Source organism: Symphalangus syndactylus, chromosome 1 (assembly GCF_028878055.3).
Source record: "Symphalangus syndactylus isolate Jambi chromosome 1, NHGRI_mSymSyn1-v2.1_pri, whole genome shotgun sequence".
Classification (NCBI taxonomy): Eukaryota; Metazoa; Chordata; class Mammalia; order Primates; family Hylobatidae; genus Symphalangus; species Symphalangus syndactylus.
Window position 1 is genome coordinate 139,826,352 of NC_072423.2, and position 25,780 is coordinate 139,852,131.

General features: G+C 37.6%; 1 long non-coding RNA gene across 1 annotated transcript in view; it reads right to left on the reverse strand.

Annotated features, from left to right (window-relative positions):
• Positions 1-7,985: 7,985 nt before the first annotated feature.
• Positions 7,986-25,780, reverse strand: part of LOC134736363 (uncharacterized) — a 136,338-nt gene continuing 118,543 nt past the window's right edge. The window contains exons 3-4 of the long non-coding RNA XR_010120340.1: positions 12,280-12,352; positions 7,986-8,039 (exon numbers count right to left, since the gene is read on the reverse strand). This is a non-coding gene — a long non-coding RNA (uncharacterized lncRNA). The remainder of the gene's footprint in view (positions 8,040-12,279; positions 12,353-25,780) is intronic.

A 25,780-nucleotide genomic window follows, 5' to 3' on the forward strand; every position in this document is an offset into this window, starting at 1 on the left:
TAAACAAATATTTAGAATTTATCATGTATAGACGACCACTTGGTTGGGAGCTTTTCAAGGTTTGTGCAATGAGAACTTAGAATACACCAACTCGTTATCTCAACTTTTGTAGAAGAAACCTTAATGATGCAATAGAAGAGTAGAAGTTGTCAAAATGCCAGGAATCAAGTCACCTTAGAAAATGATCCTCACACTCAAAGAGCTCTAATATAGGTATATCACTTCCCTCCATGCCAGAAGGACCATTAAAGGATCATTCCTGCAAGCCTAGAGAGCACATTTGTCTTTCATCTAGAATCTATACTCTAATGTATTTCGCTCTAATACTTCATGGGATATATATTGATGGTTGTAAAATATTCAGCTTAAGATGGCTAAGTAGAATTCCAAATTTGAGAAGAAAGTTAAAAAAGGTGACCAAGAAACTAGACAGCTCCACTTTGCTCCAGGATCAATTTATTGTCCTTCCCTCTGAGTTTTATAAACATATTCTCTCACAGTCGAAGAGCAAATTTCCTTTTGAAAATACTATATGCTATCTAAATAGTGTTCACATTTTATCTTAAAAAGAATCCTTGTTTATCACTTCATTTGTTTCTAAAGTATTTGTTAAAAGAGTGGAAAACAAATAATAGATTTCTTCATGAAGCATAAAAAAACCTAACTGTCCCTGAACAGTGACCATCCAAATCAGAATACTGGATGCTGTTCCTTTTCCCTTGACTAAGAATTCTGTCTATTTTCCTGTCACTGTCTGGCTTTTGCTTCCACATCTCCCTCCCTAGTGTCTTGCAGCATCATTTAAAAATATTGACTAAGGGAACTTGCTGACTCTGCTCTTCACACCTGAAATGTCAGAGCTAAAACAGAGAGCTTTTGAAATGAAACTGGAGGCACAAGACAAATTCAGTGCTGGCCACCTCTTGTCCTCTAAAGCCATCCTTTCCACATGTCCCACAGCCTCCACACTATTAATTAACTCCTCAGGTTCTAGACTGGTATCAAAAACGCCTAGCTGGCTAATCAAGAGCTCACTTAAAAAGGATAAAGATTTGGGGAGCTGGCGAGCTAAGTGAGGAGCCCCCTCTAATGAGAACAATGGAAGAAGTATCAATTTTTGCTGGTTGCTTTGCCTGAGGCTTGGCAAGTTCACAGACTATTTTAGCTGTGCTGGGTTATGTTATGGGGTTGCTGACCACCTTTGGAACATTGGTACAAGTATAGTCTTTCTTCCATTCAATTTAGCAAAGATAGACATTTGTTATGTGTTTTTTTTTCTTATTTTTAGTACAAGTCCCACTTTTATTTTCCCCTAGTACTCTGCAATCAAGCCTTTCTGAGTGTTGTCACACTAGATTTTAGGTGTTTGTTCATATGCTTGTATTCTTTACTAGACTAGAAACTCCATAAGGGCAGGAACCGGATTGTGTTTGCTTACCGTTTGTACCTAGCAATAAATACATGGGCTAACATGCATTCAGTGAAAGTCGTCATTGCTAGAAGCATGAAAGAATGAACGTCATCACAACCACAAAGGTGAATAAGGGCCCATCTCTGTTTCTACATGGCATTTAGTCTAGTTGAGCAGCCAGCCACACAAAAACATATTCTGACATTTTATTAGAAGCTTTTACCCTCCTTCCATTTTTTGAGTTTGGAGTTTTGATTTTAACTAAGGGATTCCTATGCAAGTATACATATTTTCTTACACAGCTGCCTTTCCTGGTCATTAATGTATTTTCTGGCTTAAAAATTACTTGCTTTCAAGCGATGACAGTGAGATGACTGAAAGGAAGCCCTAAGCCCATGTTACGCTGTGGAGACACGGACTTAATATACAGACCAAATTGCCTTTATGAAAACTCCAGAAACCAGTTAAGAGGTTGCAGCCGCCAAGAAGAGCACAAAGCCACGAAGAACTGCTAACAAATGAGCATGAAAGTTTGTTGCATTTGCTTACCCTACCCCCTTTCCTCTACACCCCCACCTGCACCACAGCATAGTACAATCTAGACAAAACTCCTAAGTCCTAGCTTCTCTCTTGGAAGTAAAAAGAAGAGTAAACATGTGCTAAACATTCTGGTTTTTCAAGGGGCATCCTGAAAGATTGTTTCCTGTATTGCTGGACTTGGAGCACTGAATGAAACAGTGCTGTACTTTGGATGCCAAGTTGGGGACTGCTGAACACAAAGGTGAGCGCTGTGTCTTGTAATGGCACCAGAGAGACTACAGTACCGCAGAGAGACACCAGGAGGAGCAAGAGATTACAGAGTGTTTAGAAGAGACCGAGACAAACCTTTTTTTTTTAACTGGGAAAGCTATACTCACAATCCTAGAGAAAATGTGTCCCTAGAAAAGTCTCCAGAACCTGTAGCCAGGCTGGTTGGTGAATGCCTTCTCCTTATAAACCCATTCCTTAATGACTGAGAGAGTTGGCTATTTTTTCAAACGCCTAAATCTCGACTAAATATAACAAGGCATACAAAGAAACAGAAAAACATAGTGCAATCAAAGGGGCAGATTATATCTTCAAAAAGGAACCCTAAAGACATAAAGACTATAAATTTCCTAACAAATAATTCAAAATAACCATTTTAAAGATGCTCAATGAGCTAAAAGAGAATAAAGATGGACAATACACATCAGGAAAATTATTCACAAATAAAATGAGAAATCAACAAATAAGTAGAAACTATAAAAATAAGTGAATAGACATTCTGGAGCTGGAGAATATCATAAATGAATTAAAACATATACTAAAAGGATTTGACAGCAGACTTCATTAAGCAGAAGAATCATCCATCTTGAAGACAGGTCATTTGAAATTGTCAAGCTAGAAGTAAAAAAAGTTAATAATACTTTTATAAAGTAAAAAGAACAGACTTATGGATCATCATCAAACAGACCAAATATGCATTATGGAAATTCCAGGAGGAGACAGAAAGGAACGAAGATTGGTTTGAAGAAACAATAGGCAAACGCTTCGTGAATGTAAGAAAGAAAATGGATATACAAATTAAAGAAACTCAATAAACTCCAACTAAGAGATGCAAAGAAACCTACACTGAAACACATAATAATCAAATTGTCAACAGTTATAGACAAAGATAGAATCTTTAAAACAGTAAGAGAAAAGAGGCTCGTTATACAAGGGAGCTCCTGTAAGACCGTCAGAGGATTCTCAGCAAGAACTTTGCAGATTAGAAGCAAGTGGGATAATATATTTACGTCGGAAAGTGCTGAAAGAAAAAGCTGCCTATCAAAAATACTATATTTATTAAAACTGTCATTAAAAAATAAAAATAAAACTTCTAAAGAAAAGCTGAGGGAGTTGATCACCACTGGGCTTTCCCTAAAAATGTTTAAGAGAGTCCTTCATGTTTAAATGAAAAGATGCTATACAACAACACAAAAACATAGAAAAATGTATACCTCTCTGGTAAAGGTAAATATATAGACAAATATAGAATCCTATAGTCTTATAGTGGTGATTTAGAAATTATTTAAATTATAGTATAGAATTTAAAAGCTGGAAGCATTCCCCTTGAAAATCAGCACAAGACAAATTTATCCTCTCGCACCATTACTATTTAACCTAGTGTTGGAAGTTCTGGCCAGCACAATCAGGCAAAAGAAAGGAATAAAGCGTATTTAAGTAGGAAGAGAGAAAGTCAGACTACCTTTGTTTGCAGATGACATGAATCTATATCTAGAAAAGCCCATCCTCTCAGACCAAAAGGTTCTTAAGCAACTTCAGCAAAGTCTCAGGATACAAAATCAATGTGCAAAAATCGCTAGCATTCCTGTACAGCAACAACAGGCAAGCAGAGAGGCAAATCATGAATGAACTCCCATTCACAATTACTACAAAGAGAACAAAACACCTAGGAATACAGCTAACAAGGCCAGTGAAGGACCTCTTCAAGTAGAACTACAAACCACTGCCCAAATAAATCAGAGGTGACACAAACAAATGAAAAAACATTCTATGCTCATGTATAGAAAGAATCAGTATCATGAAAATGATCATACTGCCCAAAGCAATTTGTAGATTCAGTGCTATCCCCATTAAATTATCATTAACATTCTTCACAGAACTGGAAATTATTTTTAAATTCATATAGAACCAAAAAGAGCCCGAATAGACAAGGCAATCCTAAGAAAATGGAAAAAAGGCTGGAAACATCATGGTATCTGACTTCAAACTATACTACAGGGCCACAGTAACCAGAACAGCATGGTACTGGTATAAGAACAGACACACAGACTGATGGTACAGAATAGAGAACCAAGAAATAAGACTGCCCACCTACAACCATCTGCTCTTTGACAAACTTGACACATATAAGCAATGGGGAAAGGATTTATTATTTTATAAATGCTACTGGTTGGCTGGGTGAGGTAGCTCATGCCTGTAATCCCAGCACTTTGGGAGGCTGAGGTGGGTGGATCATGAGGTCAGGAGTTCCAGACCAGCCTGGACAACATGGTGAAACCCTGTCTCTACTAAAAATACAACAATTATCTGGGCGTGATGGCTTGTGCCTATAATCCCAGCTACTCTAGAGGCTGAGGCAGGAGAATCTCTTGAACCTTGGAGGCGGAGGTTGCAGTGAGCCTAGACAGCACCATTGCACTCCATTCTGGGCAACAGAGCAAGACTCCATCTCAAAAAAACATAAATAAATAAAATAAAAATGGTGCTGGGAGAACTGGCTAGCCATATACAGAAAATAAAAACTGGACTCCTTCCTTACACTGTACAAAAATCAACTCAAGTTGGATTAAAGACTTAAATGTAAAACCCCAAACTATAAAAACCCTAGAAGAAAACCTAGGCAATACCATTCAGGACATAGGCAAGGACAAAGATTTTATGAAAAAGATGCCAAAAGCAATTGCAACAGAAGCAAAAATTGACAAACAGGATCTAATTAAACTAAAGAGCTTCTGCACAGCAAAAAAACTCCAAACAAACAAACAAACAAACAAAACTATCAACAGAGAAAACAGACAACCCCCAGAATACAAAAAAAAAATTGCAATCTATATGTCTGGCAAAATTCTAACACCCAGCATCTACAAAGAACTTAAATTTTCAAGAAAAAAAAAAAAACCCATTAAAAAGTGGGCAAAGTACATGAACAGACCCTTTTTTTTTTTTTTTTTTGAGACAAAATCTCACTTTTGTCCCTTAGGCTGGAGTGCAATGGCACAATCTCGGCTCACTGCAACCTCTGCTTCCCAGGTTCAAGTAATTCTCCTGCCTCAGCCTCCTGAGTAGCTGGGATTACAGGCACCTGCAATCACACCTGGTTAATTTTTGTATTTTTAGTAGAGACAAGGTTTCACCATGTTGGCCAGGCTGGTCTCAAACTCCTGCTATCAGGTGATCCACCCACCTCAGCCTTCCAAAGTGCTGGGATTATAGGCATGAGCCACCATGCCTGGCCCACTTCTTTTCTTTATTATACTTTAAGTTCTGGGGTACATGTGCAGAATGTGCAGGTTTGTTACACAGGCATACACGTGCCATGGTGATTTGCTGCACCCATCAACCCATCATTAAGTATTTCTCCTAATGCTATCCCACCCCTAAGCCCCCACCCCCCAACTGGCCCTGGTGTGTGATGTTTCCCTCTCTGTGTCCATGTGTTCTCATGAACAGACACTTCTCAAAAGAAGACACACACGTGGCAAACAATCATATGAAAAAAAGCTCAACATCAATGATCATTAGAGAAATGCAAATCAAAACCACAATGATATACTATCTCACACCAGTCAGAATGGCTACTATAAAAAGTAAAAACAAACAGACAAATAAAAAATGGTGGCAAGGTTGCAGAGAGAAAGGAACACTTTTACATTGTTGGTGGTAGTGTAAATTAGTTCAACCATTGTGGAAGACAGTGTGGAAATTCCCCAAAGACCTAGAGGCAGAAATACCATTTGACCCAATAATCCCATTACTGGGTATATACTCAAAGGAATATAAATAGTTCTACTATAAAGACACATGCACATGTATGTTCACTGCAGGACTATTCACAATAGCAAAGATATGAAATCAACCTAATCAAGCCCATCAATGATAGATTGGATTAAAAAAAGTGATAGATATACACCATGGAACACTATGCAGCCATAAACAGGAACAAGATCATGTCCTTTGCAGGGTCATGGTTGGAACTGGAGTCCATTATCCTTAGTAAATTAACACTGGAACAGAAAACCAAATGGAGCTAAGTGATGAGAATATATGGACACATGGCTGGGGGAGCAACACACACTGTGGCCTGTCAGAGACTACGGGGTACAAGAGAGAGCATCAGGAAGAATAGCCAGTGGATGCTGGGCTTAATACCTGGCTGATGGGCTGATCTGTGTAGCAAACCACCATGGCACATGTTTACCTATGTAATATACCTGCACATCCTGCACATGTACCCCTGAACTTAAAAGTTGGAAATGTTTAAAAAAGAGAAAAGCACAAAATATAACTAAATCTATGTTCATTGATACACAAGATAAAAAGGTGCAATATTTGACATCAGTAACATAATTTTGGGGGGAGTAGAAATGTAAAAGAATAGAGTTTTTGCATACGATTGGATTTAAGTTGTTGTCAGTTTAAAATAGATTGGTGTAGCTTTAAGATGTTTTATGTAATCCTCATGGTGACCAAAGGCAAAATACCTGTGGAAGATATACACAAAAAAGTGAAAGGAATCAAACATGTTGCTACAAAAAAAAAAAAAAAAAAAAAATCAATGAAACACAGAGGAAGGCAGTAACAGAAAAAAAGAGAAACAAAGTATCTATGAGACGTACAAAAAATATGACAATAGTAAGTTCTAACTGTAAATGGATTAGACTCCCCAATCAAAAGACATACAATGACTGAATGAATAAGGAAACCAGATCTAACTATATTCTGTCTACAAGAGACTCACTTTAGATATGAGGGCACACGTGAGCTGAAAGATATAGAATAAAAATATATTTTGTGTAACAAAAGAAATCAGGGACAGTTATACTATATTAGACAAAATATACTTGAAGTAAAAAATTGTCACAAGAGACAAATAAAGACATTCTATAATCATAAAATGGTCAATTCATTAGGAAGACGTAATAATTATAAATGCATATGACGTACCTAACATAAGATCTCCCAAATATGTGAAGCAAACTTCGACAAAACTGAAGGTAGAAATAGACAGCAACACAATAACAGTAGCAGACTTCAATATCTGACTTTTAATAATAGATAGAACAGCTAGATAGAAAATCTATGAGGAAACAGCAGACTTGGATAACATTATATACAAATTGGAACGTACATACACAGGCATACACAGACACACACACACACAGAATACTGCAACCAACAAAAGCAGTAAACACATTCTTCTGAAGCACAGATTAAACTTTCTTCAGGATAGATTATATTAGGTCACAAAACAAATCTGAGATTTTAGAAGATTAAAATCATACAAGGTATCTACTCTGACCACAATGGAATGAAACTAAAAAGTTGTAACAGGAGTAAAACAAACGAACAAAAAATCCACATATGTGTGGAAATTAAACAACATGCTCTTAAACAAAAAACTGGTCAAAGAAAAATCACAAGAGAAATTAGCAACCATCTCGAGAAAAATGAAAAAAACACAACATAACAAAATATATGGGATGCAGCAAAAGTAGGACAAGTTGAACATCCCTAATCTGAAAATCCAAAATTTAAAATGTGCTAAAATCAGAACGTTTTGAATGCTGGCATGACACTCAAAAGAAATGCTGTTTGGAATATTTCATATTTCAGAATGTCAGATTAGAGATGCTCAACCAGTAAGCATAATTCAAATATTCCAAAATCTGAAAAAAATCCAAAATTTGAAACACTTCTGGTCCTAAGCATTTTGGATAAGGGAAACTCAACCTGTACAAAAAAGGAAGTTTATGGTAGCAAATCTTACCTTAAAATAGAAGAAAGTTTGCAAACCAGCAACTCAGTTTTATACCACAAGGAACTACAACAAGAGAAAACGAAACCAACAATTAGCAAAAGGAAGGAAATAATAAAAGGTTAGAACAGAAATAAATGAAATAGAAAATAAAAAACAGAACAAATTTAAAAAACCAAGAGTTCTTTTTTAAAAAGGAGCAACAAAATTTACAAACCCTTAGATTAACTGAGAAAAAAACAAAAAGGACACCTCAAATAACTAAAATTAGAAATGAAAAAGGAGACATTACATCTGAAGCCACATAAATAAAAAGGACTGTAAGAGACTACTATGAACAATTATGCGTTAACAAATTGTGTAACTAGAAGAAATGGATAAATTCCTAGAAATACACAACCTACCAAGGGAATTATGAAGAAACAAAAAATCTGAACAAACCTATAACTAGTGAGGAGATTAAACAGTAATCAAAATCATCCCAACAAAGAAAAGCCCAGGACCAAATGGCTTCACTGGTGGTATTCTACCAAACATTTAAAGAAGAATTAATGCTAATTCTCCTCAAACTCTTCCAAAGCTTGACGAAGAGGGAACACCTCCAAACTCAATGTGTGAGGGCAGCATTATCCTGATACCAAAGCTAAAGATACCACAAAAAAAGAAAACTATAGAGTAATATCCCCAATGAATATTAATGCAAAAATCCTCAACAAAATGCTAGCAAAAAAAAATTCAACATCACAGTAAAAGGATCATACACTCTAACCAAGTGGGATTTATCCCTGAGATGCAAGGAAGGTTCAACATACAAAAATCAATGTAATATATCATGTTAATAGAATGAAGGACAAAAAAATCACATCATTATCTCAATTGATGCATAAAAAGTATTTAAAACAATTTAATATTTTTTCATGATTAAAGCTGTCAACGAACTAGAGAAAAAAGGAAATTAACTCAACATAATAAAGGCCATATATGAAAAGCCCACACTTAACATCATATTCAATGGTGGAAGACTAAAAGCATTCCAGATTTTGGTGCTACATGTATTTCAATTTAAGGAGCAATTTACTGTCAGTCGCCTATATTACTTTTTGCGTTACTATAGAGGCAGAGAACCTACTTCTAAAAGGGCTGCATAGGATAAATTCTAGAGAATTTTAAGGTAAATAACTATATTCCTTTTATGACAAAGCTGATATTGACTCACACTACAGTCTTTCCTTATGCAAGTAAATTTGAAGAGTTTTTTCGTTGTTGTTGCTTTCAGGTTATGAGGGATAGCTGCCAAAATTCTAGAACTGCTACTTATTTCTGTAATTAGTTCCTAATTGGGGATGCTATTATGTTGCTCCTTAAAATGCAAAGAAGTCAGGTGCAGCTGTAGAGGTCTCTGTTCACCATTGAAAACCTTTCTGGCCTGAAAGGATGATAAACTCCTCAGTGCTTTCCCTGAGGAACGTGATTGGTTTCCTGTTTGTAGCCAATTGTGCTGTTAGTAAATCCTAGGTTTTTCTTGTATACATATATGTCAGAATAGGAAGAATTTGCTTCGGGTTCAATCAGTATTTCTCCTGGAAGGTGGAAGGGGACCTGGGAGAGCTGTTAATCCAGTCTGCTGGGTAGTGTATGGCAGAAGTGAAGAAGCAGGCTACTAAAACAATAGCCACGTGTGGTGGGACTTGATGATATATAGACTTCACCTGCTCTGGAACCAAAGCCGATAATAAAGTTTACAGTTTATAAAACACAGTCTTAAAATATTTATGTGGCTCTGTAGGTGAATTGGATCTGTTTTTCAACTCTGCATGCAATCACGCTGTACCAAAAGCACTGACCTTTATAAAGGAAAAATAGACGTTGTATTAAGCTGTTCAATGAATCTGATGTTCTACTTGAATAGCGATTTTGTGTTTGGTGGAGAAATTGGAGGAAGTAGGGAAATGATAAGAAAGGTGCTTAGCGGCCAGGCGTGACGGCTCACGCCTGTAATCCCAGCACTTTGGGAGTCCGAGGCGGGCGGATCACGAGGTCAGGAGATCGAGACCATCCTGGCTAACACGGTGAAACCCAGTCTCTACTAAAAATACAAAAAATTAGCCGGGCGAGGTGGCAGGCACCTGTAGTCCCAGCTACGCGGGAGGCTGAGCCAGGAGAATGGCGTGAACCCTGGGGGGAGGAGCCTGCAGTGAGCCGAGATCGTGCCACTGCACTCCAGCCTTCCAGCCTGGGTGAAAGAGCAAGACTCCTTCTCAAAAAAAAGAAAGGTGCTTAGCTCCCTTAGTATCATATATAGAAAGCAATGGAACTTCTGCACTTCCATAAAATGTTAACTATCCTGAAAGCACACTATCCAACAGAAATTTCTGCAATGATGAAAACATTTTCTACACTGTCCCATATGATAGCTAACTAAAAATGTGTGGCTACCAAGCACTTGAAATGTGACTAATGTGACAAAGAAACTGAATTTTTTATTTTATTAGTTTTAAATTAATTAAATTTAAGTAGCCACATGTGGCCAGTGATGACCATATTAAGCAGTCCAGCCTTAAGCATTGATTTTAATCTGTTTGGATTTATTGAATTTTTTTTTTTTTGAGACTGATCTTGCTCTGTCCCCCAGGCTGGAGTGCAGTGGCATGACCTCAACCCACTGCAAACTTCTCCTTCCAAGTTCAAGTGATTCTTGTGCCTCAGCCTCCTAAGTAGCTGGGATTACAGGTGTACACCACCACACCTGGCTAATTTTTGTACTTTTAGTAGAGTTGGGGTTTTGCCATGTTGGCCAGTCTGGTCTCAAACTCCTAGCATCAAGTGATCCTCCCAACTCAGCCTCCCAAAGTGCTGGGAATATAGGCATGAGCTACCGCGCTCAGCCTGGACTTACTGAATTCTTTATAATTACATTAAAAATTATGTAACCCTTCTACCTAGAAAAATGCTCAATATAAACACATACATTCCAGGTGTTCCCAGATGCTCTGAGTCACATCTGTGGATCTGTAGTTGCTATATTCCCTGAGAACTTGTATTCTGGACTGAGATACTTGGTCACAACAAACTGTGACTATGTGAGGATGTAATGAAAGAGAAAGTGAGGAGACCAGAGAAATAACTGATCTAACCACGTTGACATGAAGCACTGGTGTGTGTGTACAAGTCAGAGTTTACAGGAAATTCTAGACAAAGAGCCCCTGGATATCTAAGTGGGCCCCTGAACATAGTACTCATGGGGAGGCCCATAGTTACTGCCGCTTCTGAAGAAGCTGGTGCCTATGTATGACTAGTACTTCTAAGGCACTTGTAGTCAGGTGCATGGTTGTGGGCTTAGGGTTACTGCTGGCTGACATACCAGCAACTATGAACTCAGAATGGGAGAAGAGTTAAGATAAACTGGAGTTCAGTGGACTATTGGACACTTCTGGCCTGCTAACCTAGTGTCTGACTATAAAGTTTCTTCCAAGAGTAATGACTCCACATTTATTTCTGCCTTCCAAATCTTACACAAGTTTCTTTCTTGACCCAAACTATTCTGGACCCACACAGGGAAGGGGAGTTTGAGAAATATAGTTTCCATTCTTACCCAAATTGACAAAACACATTCAACCATATGGTCCAGCCTTCTTATATCATAAATGATTATATCATTTATAAATGACAGTGCTTTTAATGTCATTTATAAATCATTGGGCATATCTAATCTATATTTCTTATTTTATAAGTGATTTTCAGAATGCTTTATAATTGATTGGCATAAGAATACCCAATGGGAGGTCATGATTCAAACACAAGTTTTCTAATCCTTAGTATATGGAAGGCCTTTTTACTTCTACACAAGCTGGCAAACACGCCCCAAAGCAATTGTATTGCTCGTACTTCTATGCTGATGAGAGAGGATAAAGGGCTGAGTAATATTTAAGGACAGTTCCCATTTCCATTCAGAGAGAGTGACTCAGGTGGAACCAGCCAAATGATCACTGGCGTACACAGAGAAAGCTCAGGGCTGAATTACGCATAGGGCTTTTTATGTCTCTGTGGATCATTGGCCTTTGGCTAAAATTCAGGTATATCTTTATAAAATAAAAGATTAATATTATCTTCCTAGCAAGCTGACTGAAGGAATGCAGTGGTGCTCACATTAACCCACTGTGCCAGCTAAGAAGATAAATTGATCACCATTCTTTTTGTGACAAACTTTTAGAAATAATGGTGTGCAAGCAAATGAAATGCAAGGGAATTATTTATGTAATGGAGACATTTGTTCTCATAAATTGTCAAATTATAAATAGCTACTGACCTGTTAGGTTTTCCTAAGGCTGTGCTCTTTGCTTTTATCAACTTTATATATGATTTATGAAGGCAGATGCATTCTATTGAAAAAATGAAAGAAAATCTGACTTGCTTACAAAAGGAATTCAGAAGTAAGTTTTTGAGTTTTAAAATACACTGAATCAGGAGTGATAATATAAAATGTATATATATTCACCAAAAAAATCAAAATTGCCATGTAAAATACCTCATACTTTATAATTCATTACAAAACATTTATGAAGTTGATATTACAATGCCCATATTATATAATAAAATTTGAGATACATGGAAATGTGAAACTTGTTTATATTGTTATCCACGTCAATAGTAAAGATAACATGAGTTTGCCTTGGTCCTAGTCTATAAATACACTTTATCTTAAGATAGTCTAAAAATATATCTAGCTTTAAACTAAATGTGGAAATCAAAGTCATGTACTCCAAGACCCATGTTTTGTTTCTGCATAAAATTTGAGGAAAGTTTATTAAAAGGAGCTATTTTGTTATTTTATTACAATGAAATTGGCTGAAGACAGAAAAGAAGTCCAGTCAAGGACCACACTCATGACATTTTGAATATATCATCTAAGAGAGAACAGTGGAATTCAACAGAGAAGTGATGGGAAGCTCTGGCAGCTAAGGAGAGGGAAGGATGGTGTATTGTTTCGTTTTCATGCTGCTGATAAAGACATACCCAGTTTTACTGGGCAATTTACAAAAGAAAGAGGTTTAATGTACTGAGGAGGCTTCACAGGTTTAACATGGAGGAAGGCAAGGAGGAGCAAGTTACATCTTACATGGATGGCAGCAGGTAAAGAGAGAGAGAGCTTATGCAGAGAAACTCCCATTTTTAAAACCATCATGTCTTGTGAGATTTGTTCACTATCATGAGAATAGAACGGGAAAGACCCACCCCTATGATTCAATTACCTATCACTGGGTTCATCCCATGACACATGGGAATTGTGGGAGTTACAATTCAAGATGAGATTTGGGTGGGGACACAGTCAAACCATATCATTTCACCTGTGGCCCCTCCCAAATCTCAAAACCAATCATGGCTTCCCAACAGTCCCACAAAGTCTTAACTCATTTCAGCATTAACTCAAAAGTCTGCAGTTTAAAGTCTCATCGGAGACAAGGCAAGTCCCTTCTGCCTATGAGCCTATAAAATCACAATCAAGTTAATTACTTCCTAGATGCAATGGGGTTATAGGAATTGGGTAAATACAGCCATTCCAAATGGGAGAAATTGGCCAAAACGAAGGGGCTACAGGCGCTATGCAAGTTCAAAATCCAGCAGGGCAGTCAAGTCTTAAAGGTCCCAAATGATCTACTTTGACTCCATGTCTCACATCCAGGTCACACTGATACAAAATGTGGGCTCCCACGGCCTTGGGCATCTCCAAACCTGTGGCTTTGCAGGGTACATCACCCCCCCACCCCCCTCGGCTCCTTTCATGGGCTGGTGTTAAGTGTCTACAGCTTTTCCAGGCAACAGCACAAGCTGTCAGTGGATCTACCATTCTGGGGTCTGGAGGATGGTGGTCCTCTTCTCACAGCTCCACTAAGTAGTGCACCAGTATGAACTCTGTGTGGGGGCTCCAACCCCACATTTCCTTTCCACACTGCCCCTCACCATGAGGGACCCAAACCTGAAGCAACCTTCTGCCTGGGCATCTAGCCATTTCCATACATCCTCTGAAATCTAGGCAGAGATTCTCAAAACTCAATTCTTGACTTCTGTGCACCCACAGGCTCAACACCATGTGGAAGCTGCCAAGGCTTGAGGCTTTGATCCTCTGAAGCAACAGCCTGAACTGTACCTTGGCCCATTTTACTCATGGCTGGAGTGGCTGTGACACAGGGCACAAAGTCCCTAGACTGCACACAGCAGAAGGACCCTGGGCCTGGCCGACGAAACCACTTTTTTCTCTTAACTGCCAGGCCTGTGATGGGCGGGGCTGCTGCAAATGTCTCTAACATGCCCTGGAGATATTTCCCCCATTGTCTTGGTGATTAACATTCATCTCCTTGTTATGTATGCAAATTTCTGTGGCCAGCTTGAATTTCTTCTCAGTAAATGGGATTTTCTTTTCTATTGCATTGTCAGACTGCAAATTTTCCAAACTTTTATGCTCTATTTCCCTTTTAAAACTGAATGCCTTTAACGGCACCAAAGTCACCTCTTGAATGTTTTGCTGCTTAGAAATTTCTTCTGCCAGATACCCTAAATCATCTCTCTCAAGTTCAAGGTTCCACAAATCTCTAGGGCAGGGGCAAAATGCCACTAGTCTCTGTCCAAAAATATAACAGGAGTCACTTTTGCTTCAGTTCCCAACAAGCTCCTCATCTCCATCTGAGACCACCTCAGCCTGGATTTCATTGTCCATACCATTATCCTCATTTTAGTCGAAGTCATTCACAAGTCTCTAGGAAGTTCCAAACTTTCCCACATTTTCCTGTCTTCTTCAGAGCCCTCTAAACTGTTCCAATCTCTGCCTGTTACCCAGTTCCAAATTTGCTTCCACATTTTGAGGTATCTTTCTAGCTGCACCTCACTCTACTGGTACCAATATACTGTATTAGTCCGTTTTCATGCTGCTGATAAAGACATATCTGAGAATGGGCAATTTACAAAAGAAAGAGGTTTAATGGACTTATAGTTCCATGTGTCTGTGGAGGCTTCACAGGCTCAACATGGCAGAAGGCAAGGAAGAGCAAGTCATGTCTTACATGGATGGCAGCAGGCAAAGAGCGAGAGAGCTTGGGCAGGGACATTCCCATTTTTAAAACCATCACATCTTGTAAAACGTATTCACTATAATGAGAACAGCATGGGAAAGTCCCACCCCTATGACTCAATTACCTGCCACCAGGTTCTCCCCATGACATATGGGAATTGTGGGAGTTACAATTCAAGATGAGATTTGGGTGGGGACACAGCCAAACCATATCACATAGCATCCTGCTTGGCTGAGAATAGTTGGGAGCCAGGAGATACTCCCAGACATGAATAAAGGGTAAGTGAGCAGCCCCCAGGGCTCCACGTTCCTGTCATGGACTTCTACAATTCTAGCTACAGGAGAGTCCCTCAACCTACAGGGGCCTCAAGGATAACATAGAGAGCTGCCTAGAGATGCACAGAGGCATTGCTTCAGGGAACGTACTCATGCTGAGTCCCACAGGCATTTGAGCTGTGAGCAGCTTCAGCATGACACCATTCTGAGAGCCAAGCCCCTAAAGGACTGCATCCTACCCTGAAACTGATGCCACCACTGCTGCTAAGGATGAGGAGGGAGGCCAAGCACTTTCATGCACCCTGAGGACAATCCCCCCTCTGCAGCTATGGGCTGCCGTGGGACCAAGATTCACGTAAACTACACTCCCAACAGCTACCTACCCATGCTGCATCCACTGAGAGTGCCTCCACCCTCCCCATTGACAGGACCACAGCCTGTGCCATTCTGAGACCTCAGCCTCTGAAGATCTATTTTGCCCTGGGACAAGAACTGCCACTGCCACTACCACCACAGGCCCAAGGACAGAGATGTGAGACTGGGCACTTTCACACATACCAGAGACAAATCCCACTGTTGCTACTGCAAGCCACTGTGAGATCAAGGTATGGGGAAACTTCACATCCCACAGCTACCTGATTATCCTGCTTCTGCTCAGAGGGGCCCTGTCCTTTGCATTGGTTGGCTCACAGTGCAGCTGCCACTGAATATACATGAGCATTATGCTGGAAAATTGGGGATAATGCTGTCACTGCCTATCACAGCCAGTGCCTGAACACATGACCATGGGGACTGAAACAAGTCCACTGGCCCAGTCCTACATGCCCCAACCCCCCTATATTCAAGCATATGATCCAGAGACCTGGTGATTGCCCCTACCAGTCGACCACTGTTGGCACCTGAACACTTCTCCCAGGGTCTGTGGTCAGGACAACACTACCTGCTGATATTAACACAGTTAGCACCCATCCTCATGCACTCCTAGAGGGCCAGGGGATTGGTCTACTGAACCCATCACAGCCAACACCACCACCAGCAAAGACCAGGGGGTTCCCCTTACTATTGCTTCTGCCATCATCCACATCATGCCTGCTGTCCGGGGACACAAGAACCTGCCCATAATCCTGGCCTACCATTGCCACTACCAGCTTCTGAACAAGCCATCTGGAAACCCAAAAATCAGCCACTATGGACTCATTAATTATGATGCCAGCGTATGCCACACTGGGCCTCAAAGACAGACATACTTAGCCTACTGCTGCCAGCACTGGGGCCTGAAGACTGGCCCTCCTGGCTTCCTAGTCCTCAGCAAAACTTCACCAAGCCTCCACTAATAAACACCTCCTAAACCACAATGAAAATCCTGGATACCACTGACACTATTTACAGCTAAAAAATCATACAAAGATTATACTACACACACACACACACACACACACACACACACACAGAGTTTCAGGAAAAAATCCTTTCCTATAGAAGCAAATTCAACAATCGGAATTAGATACATTTATATTAATGTAAGTACACAGAAAATATGGAGAAGCAAGGAAATATGTATCTCCAATTAGATACATTTATATTAATGTAAGTACACAGAAAATATGGAGAAGCAAGGAAATATGTATCTCCAAAAATAAATCTACAGCAACATATCCTAATCAAAAAGAAATTTACAAAATCCCAGAAAAAGAATTCAGAATTCTAATTTTAAAAAAACTCAGTAAGATACGTAAGAATTTGAAATAGCAATACAGAGAAATCATAAGAACAATTCAGGATATTAATGAGAAGTTTACCAAAGAGATAGATATTAAAACAAAAGAACAGAAACTCTAGAATTAAATGATTCATTGACTGAAATATAAAATACATTTGAAAGTTTTGACAATATATTAGATCAATCAGAAGAAAGAATCTCAGAATTTGAGGATAGGTCTTTTGAAATAATCCAATCCAATAAAAACAAAGAAAAAAGAAAAAAAGATCAAAGTCTTCATGACATTTGCAACAATAGAAAACAAGTGAATATTTGAATTATTAGTGTCCTTAAGGACACAGAATAAACAGGTTAGAAAATATATTTAATGAAGTAGTAGATGAAAACTTCCTAATTCTAGCAAGAAACTTAGACATCCAGATGCAAGAAATTCAAAGATCCCCAAACAAATATAATACAAAAAGGTTTTCTCCTCTACACATTGTATTAGTCCATTTTCACACTACAATGAAGAAATACCCAAGACTGGGTAATTTATAAAGGAGAAAGTTTTAATTGACTCACAGTTCATCATGGCTGGGGAAACCTCAGGGAACTTACAGTCATGGCGGAAGGGAAAAGAGAAGCAGACACCTTCTTCACAGGACAGAGTGACTGCAAGCAGGGGAAATGCTAGATACTTAAAAACCATCAGATCTCAAGAGACTCACTCATTGTCACGAGAGCAGCATGGAGGAAACTGCCCTCGTGATCCAATTACCTCCATCAGGTAATCCTGCCCTTGACATTTGGGGATTATCGGGATCACAATTCCAAGATGAGATTTTGGGTGGGGACACAGCCAAACCATATCACACATTATAGTCAAACTGTCTCAAGTCAAGGCAAAATAAAGGATAATAGAAAAAGCAAGAGAAAAACACCTAGGTACCCCCATCAGAGTAACGGTGGATTTCTTAGCAGAAACCTTACAAGCAGGAAGAGAATGAGATGACATATTCAAAGTGCTAAAAGAAAACAAAAAACTTTCACCCAACAATATTATGCCCAACAAAATTATCCTTCATAAATGAAGAAGAAATTGAGTCTTTTCCAGATAAGCAAATGCTGAAGGAATTCATCACCCTGAAACCAGCCTTATAAGAAAAATTCAATGGAGTTCAAAATTTTAAAGCTAAAGGATGAATTATAGTCATAGAAACACATGAAAGGATAAAAGTCAGTGATAAACCAAATACACAAATGAGGAACATAAAGGACCTAAATGGTGCTACTAAAGTAAAACACCAACCTACAACGACAAACAATGAGAGAAAAAGAAAGGAAAAAGGAATATACAAAACAACCAGAAAACAATGAACAACATGATACTAAAAAAAACCTTTTATATCAATAATAACCTTAAATATGAATGGATTAAATTCTTCACTTGAAAGATACAGAGAAAAATGAAAAGAGAAAAATGAATAAAGAAAAATGATTCAACTATCCTAGAACAAACATATTTAATTTGCAAATACACATATAGATTCCAAATAAAGGGATAGAAAAAGATATTCCATGCAAGTGGAAACCAATAGCTAACAGAATTAGCTATAATTTTGTCAGGTAAAATAGATTATAAATCAAAAACAGTTTAAAGAAAGACAAAGATGGTCACTATATGATTTAAAAATTGATCAATCTAGCAACATGATATAACAATTCTAAATATATATGTACCCAACATTGGAACACTGAGATTCATAACACAAATATTACTAGATATAAAAAGAGAGATAGATCTACTACAACAATAGTGAGGGATATCAACACCCCACTGTCAGTATTAGATAGATAGTTTAGACAGAAAATCAATAAAGAAGGATTGGATTTAAATTGGACTCTAGTCCAAATGTATATTATAGACATTTACAGAAAATTTTCAATCAATTGCAGAATATACATTATTCTAATTAGCACGTTGAACATTCTCTAGGAGAGACCACGTAATAGGCCACAAAACAAATATCAACAAATTTTTAAAAACTTAAAATTATATCAAGTATCTTCTGAGACCACAATGGAATAAAAATAAAAATCAACACTAACAGGAACTTTGGAAAATATACAAATACATGGAAATTATATAACATGCTCCTGAATGACCACTGAGTTAATGAACAATTAAGATGAAAATAAAAAAATTTTTGAAACAAATGAAAACACAATATGCCAATATCTGTAGAAACCAGCAAACACAGTGAAAAAAAGTTTATAGCAATCAATGCATACATCAAAAAAGTAGAAATATTTCAAATTAACAACCTAATTATGTACTTCAAGGAGCCAGAAAAGCTAAGAAAAAAAACAAAATTACTAGAAGTAAAGAAATAATAAAGATCTCAGCAGAACTAAATAAGAGGGACTTTAAAACTACAAAGGATAAACCAAATAAAATGTTGGGTCTCTGGAAAGATAAACAAAATTTATAAACCTCTAGCCAAACTAACAAAGAAAAGAAGAGAGAAGACCCAAATAAACAAAATCAGAAATGAAAAAGGAGACATTACAATTGATATCAGAGAAACATTTAAAAAGATTATGAGAGTCTATTATGAGCAACTATATGCCAATAAACAGGAGAACCTAGAGGAAATTAATACATTCCTTGAAACATAAAACCTACCAAGACCGAATCAGGAAGAAACAGAAAACGTGAACAGACCAATAACAAGTAGTGAGATTGAATCATATACTAAAAGTCTTCCAACAAAAAGTAGCCCAGAACTGGATGGCTTAATGGCTGAATTCTACCAAACATGTTTAAAAAATACCAATGCCCCTAAAACTATTTCAAAAAATTGAAGAGGGAACTCTCCATAACTGATTCTATGAGGCCAACATTACCCTGATACCAAAAACCAGGCAGGAACGCAACAAAAAGAAAACCATTGGCCAATATCCCCAATGAACATAGATGCAAAAAGTCCTTAACAAAATACTAACAAACAGAATTCAAGAGCACACCAAAAAGATAATACACCACAACCAACTTGGACTTATACTGGGGATGCAAGGATTATTCAACATATACAAATCAGTAAACAAGATATATCACATCAACAAAATAATGTGATCATCTCAAAAGATGCAGGAAACGCATTTGATAAAATTCAACGTCACTTAAAAATGATATACATTCTCAACAAACTAGGCACAGAAGGAATATACCTCAAAATAATAAAGGCCATATATGACAAACTCACAGCTAAAATCATACTAAACGGGGAAAAACTGAAAATGTTTCCTCTAAGAACTGGAACAAGTTAAAGATGCCCACTTTCACCCACTGCTATTCAACATAGTCCTGGAAGTCCTAGTAACAGCAGTCAGTCAAGAGAAAGAAACAAAAGGCATCCAAAGTGAAAAATAGGAAATCATATTGTTCCTCTTTCCTAATGATATAATCAGATACCTAGAAAAAACTAAAAACTCCACCAAAAGCCTTGTAGATTTAATTAATAAATTCAGTAAATTTGCATAATATAAAATCAACATAAAAAGTCAATACACTACACACTAATAATGAGCTAGATGATAAAGAAATCAGGAAAGTAATCCCATTTATAACAGCTCCCAAAAATAAAATACTTAGGAATAAATTTAAGGAGGTGAAAAATATCTGCAAGGAAAACTGCAAAACAGTAATGAAAAAAATTGAAGAGTGCACAAACAAATGGAAATGCATCCCATGCTTATGGATGAAAAGAATAAATATTGTTAAAATGACCATAGAGCACAAAGCAATATATAGATTCAATGCAATCCCTACATGTTTTCTATTTTCACAAAAATTTTAAAAAATGCTAAAATTTGTATGAAAACAAAAAGGGGCTCAAATAGCCAAAGGAAACCTGAACAAAAAAGAAAAAAGCTGGAGGCATCACCCTGCCAGACTTCAAAATACATTACAAGTCTATTGTACCCCAAACAGCATGATATTGGTACAAAAATAGACACATAGATAAATGGAACAGAATAGAGAGTCCAGAAATAAATCCATGCATTTACGAGCAACTTTTTTTTTTTTTTTTAATATAAAGTTGCCAAGAACATACAATGGGGAAAGGACATCCTTTTCAAAAACTGGTGGCAGGAAAATTGGATATCCATATGCAGAAGAATGACTTAAATATAATACCCAAAACTATAAAACTACTAGGGAAAAACAGGGAAAATGCTTTAAGACATTGGCATTGGCAAACATTTCATGGCTAATACTGCAAAAGCACAGACAACTATAACAAAAATAGACAAATAGGACTATATTAAACTAACAGCCTTCTTCACAGCAAAGGAAAAAATGCAGAGTAAAGAAACAACCTGTTGAATGGGAGAAACTTCTATGAACTATTTATCTGTCAAGGGACTAATTAATATCCAGAATATACAAGGAACTAAAGCAACTCAACAACCAATATCAAATAATCCCATTAAAAAGTGTGTTAAGCACATGAATACAATTTTTAATAAGACATACAAATGGCTATCAGGTATATGAAAAAATACTCAACATCACTAATCATTAGGGAAACGCAAATCAAAACCACAATGCAATACCGTTTTATCTCAGTTAGAATGGCTATTACTTAAAAACTAAACAACAAAAAAGCACAGAAACTGTCAAGGATGAGTAGAAAAGGGAACTCTCATACACTGTTGGGAATGTAATTTAGTACAACCACTGTGGAAAACAGTATGGAGTTTTCTAAAAAAGGAAATTAATACTATGTTATTATCCAGCAATTCCACTATTGGATATTTATCTGAAGGAAAAGAAATCTGCATATCCAAAGGGTATTGCAAGACTCTTTACAATAGCAAAGATATGGAATCAATCCAAGTGTCATTGGTGGATTAATAAATTTAAAAATGTGGTATATATGTGCAACAAAATACTATAGGGCTATCGAAATGAATAAAATCTTGTTATTTGCAGCAATATGGGTGGAACTTGAAGGTTATTATGCTAATTTAAATAAGTCAGACACCAAAAGACAGATGCCACATTTTCTTACTCATATATGAGAGCTAAAATATTGATTTTCTAGAATTAGAAAATAGAATGATATATACCAGAGGTTGGGAAAGGGGAAAGGGGGGATAAAGAAAGGTTGACTAGTGAATATAAACATATAGTTACATAGAAAAAATAACCCCACTATTTGATAGAAGAGTAGGGTGATTATAGTCAGCAATATTGTATAGTATATTTCAAAGTAGCTAGAAGAAGGGACTTGAAATGTTACCAACACATAGAAATGGTAAATACTCAAGGTTATGGATATCCCAAACACTCCCTCATGTGATCAATACATTTTCTTTTTCTCTTTTTGAGACGGAGTCTCACTGTCACCCAGGCTGGAGTACAATGGCACAATCTTGGCTCACTGCACCCTCCACCTCCCAGGATCAAGTGATTCTCCCGCCTCAGCCTCCCGAGTAGCTGGGATTACAGGCCTGCACCACCATGCCTGGCTAATTTTATATTTTTTAGTAGAGATGAGGTTTCTCCACGTTGGTCAGGCTAATCTCGAACTCCAGACCTCAGGTGATCTGCCCTCTTCAGCCTCCCAAAGTGCTGGGATTACAGGTGTGAGCCATTGCACCCGGCTTACACTTTCTAAACATGTAACAAATACTAACATGTGCTCCATAAATATGTGAAATATTTTATATCAAGAAAACACACTCCATCAGCAGTACACACCATCAGACAAGAGATATGACAAAGGGGAAGAGTGGAGAGAGATGGTTGAAGTAATTTGCAAACACTGGATACAGGTTTTCCAGGAAAGCTAGAGGCTGTAAGGACTTGAAGCAAGGAAGTGATAATGATGCGAAGGAAATTTCTGATAAGAGAAAATAAAATGATAAACTTACAGATTGAAGGTAGTGCATAAAAAAGGAATAAAGATACACATTTATTGAATTTTAAACACTAAATATATAAACTCTCATTTCATCCTCACAAGAATCCTGGAATGCATTATAATGCACAATTATATTCTCATTTTACATATGAGAAACTGAGGCACTGAGAAGCAAAGTTATTCAAAGTCAGGAAAAGTTGAAGTCAAACCTAGGCTATCCAAGCCTTTGCTATATGCTAAACCACGTTCCAGATTTCTAGTTTGGGTTACTGGGTAGCTGGGGATGGATTAATTCAGATGAGGACTATAAGAAAATAATGCTTTGCTATCCCTCCCCTAGCCCCCAAACCCCTGACAGGCCCAGGTGTGTGATGTTCCCTTCCCTGTGTCCATGTGTTTTCATTGTTCAACTCCCACTTATGAGAACATATGGTGTTTGGTTTTCTGTTCCTGTGTTAGTAACTTTTTAACCTGTAAATACACACACACACACACACACACACGGAAAGAGAGAGAGAGAAAACGCTTTAAAAAGTAAACACTTTCCCTTACCAATCTTCTCAATAAATTAGTTATATTATTCCTGATACTCCTGGTATAGGCCAGGGTTTATTTACACACATAGACACATATTTGCTGCTGGTCAGAATCTGCAGGCCAACAAGGACAACACAAGAGTGTCATTGGCAAGGCTGAAAGACAAACTCACAGTGGATCTAGCAGCAAATTAGATTAATTAATGAACTCTAAGAACTAGTTCGATTCAGCAGCTCAGGGCATACCCTGAGCCACTTGCTATTGAGATTACAAGAAAAAAAATGTATTTATATTATCTTTTGAGATTCTTTGGCTTTTCTACCTATCCAGCCTGTGCTGGACTCATTGGGTCATCAAAATATCTACTGGATATTACTCTATTTCCCTTAGTTATTTTAGTTTCTTTTAAATCCACCTTTCTTTTGAGCTAATTAACTTTCATTTTTTTTGTGGTCTCCTTCTTATGAAAATGGCTCAATAGGAGGTCCAGAAATAGCATTTTTTTCCTGGGAATGTCATTTGTTTTAGGTTGGTGCACAAGTAATTGTGGTTTTTGTTATAAAAGTATGGCATAAACCACAATTACTTCTACACCAACCTAATATTTCTAGTGTCTACTCTTGACAATTAGTTAGGCTTACTAACATATGCAAACGCATATGACAACATCCAGACCACACCAAAAAGATGTCACATATCTACATACATTTGAAGGAGCCAGCCTACTAGTGATTGCTTTCTTATGTTCAGATTGCAAAAAAGTATCAGATTTAAAAGTGTTAGTAACAATTTTTTTGACTGCTTCTTCATGCATAATGATTTATAATGTGGCAAAAAAGAATATTCAGCCCTCATAGCCTTGGGAACATAAAGTGTTCCCAGGTCCCCTTTCACTCCAATGTATAACATTGATATATAAATAATATATGTACCCCCTGTAAATATTAAATGTTAAGAGTATTTCCATTTAAAGTTTTAATTATATGTGTGTCCTAAGCAAGTACAGTATTTACCCAAAGGTATGGTAGTGCCAAAGGATGCACTTGTTACTCAGGGTAAGAAGAAGAAAGGGAATTTTATCTGATTCCTACTCTAAGCCAGGTACTCTGCATTTCTTGTTTAGTCTATGCAATTATCGTTTACGCAACAGGTACTATCATCATTGTGTTATACATAAAAAACCTGAGGGCTTAATATTTTAAGTATCTTGCTTAGGGTCTGAAATTCAGAACCAAGAAAAGTTGACTTCAAAAATTATTTTCTTTCTACCTTTATCAAAATAGGTTCTGTTCAATAGGACATTATAGGCTAATGATTAAAAGAAAAAATACACTTAAAACAATTAATGAAAGGTAGTATGAAATAAGATTCATTTGTGTAGTACCAACAATATAGAACAAAAAACTTGCTAAGAGAAAAATCTATGAATATTGGGAAGAAGTTTATTCACAGATCTGGCACAAATGTGGTATGAATGAGGAAGTCCGCCTAATTCAGAGTTATTTACCTGTGAATTTGACTACAGTGTTGCATTAGTTTCTTATGGCTGCTGCAACAAATTAATACAAATGTGGTGGCTTAAGATAAGACAAATTTATTATTTCACCATATGGATCAAGGTGTTTGTAGGGCCATGCCCCTGGAGGATTTAGGGGATAATTCATTCCTTGTTCCTTCCAGCTCCTGGAGGCTGCCAGCATTTTTGATTTGCCATGGCATCCCTCCAATCTCTGCCTCTGTAATTGTCAGGCCTCTGAGCCCATGCTAAGCCATCATATCCCCTGCGAACTGCACGTACACATCCAGATGGCTGCTTCCTGCCTTAACTGATGACATTCCACCACAAAAGAAATGAAAATGGCCTGTTCCTGCCTTAACTGATGACATTGTCTTGTGAAATTCCTTCTCCTGGCTCAAAAGCTCCCCTACTGAGCACCTTGTGACCCCCACTCCTGACCGCCAGAGAACAACCCCCATTTTTCCTTTACCTACCCTGAGACACTTTACAGCCCTAGACCCTAAAAGGTCAAAAGGCCGTCTTATTCTCAATGTACATTTTATTACCCAATCTGCTCCCGACATTAAATAAAACTCCAAAAATTAAATTCCAGCCCTCAAACCCCACAACAGGACTTAACCTCGCCTTCAAGGTGTACAAAAATAGAGTAGAGGCAGCCAAGTAGCAACATATTTCTGAGTCACAATTCCTTGCCTCCACTGTGAGACAAACCCCAGCCACATCTCCAGCACACAAGAACCTCCAAACACCTAAACCGCAGTGGCCAGGCATTCCTCC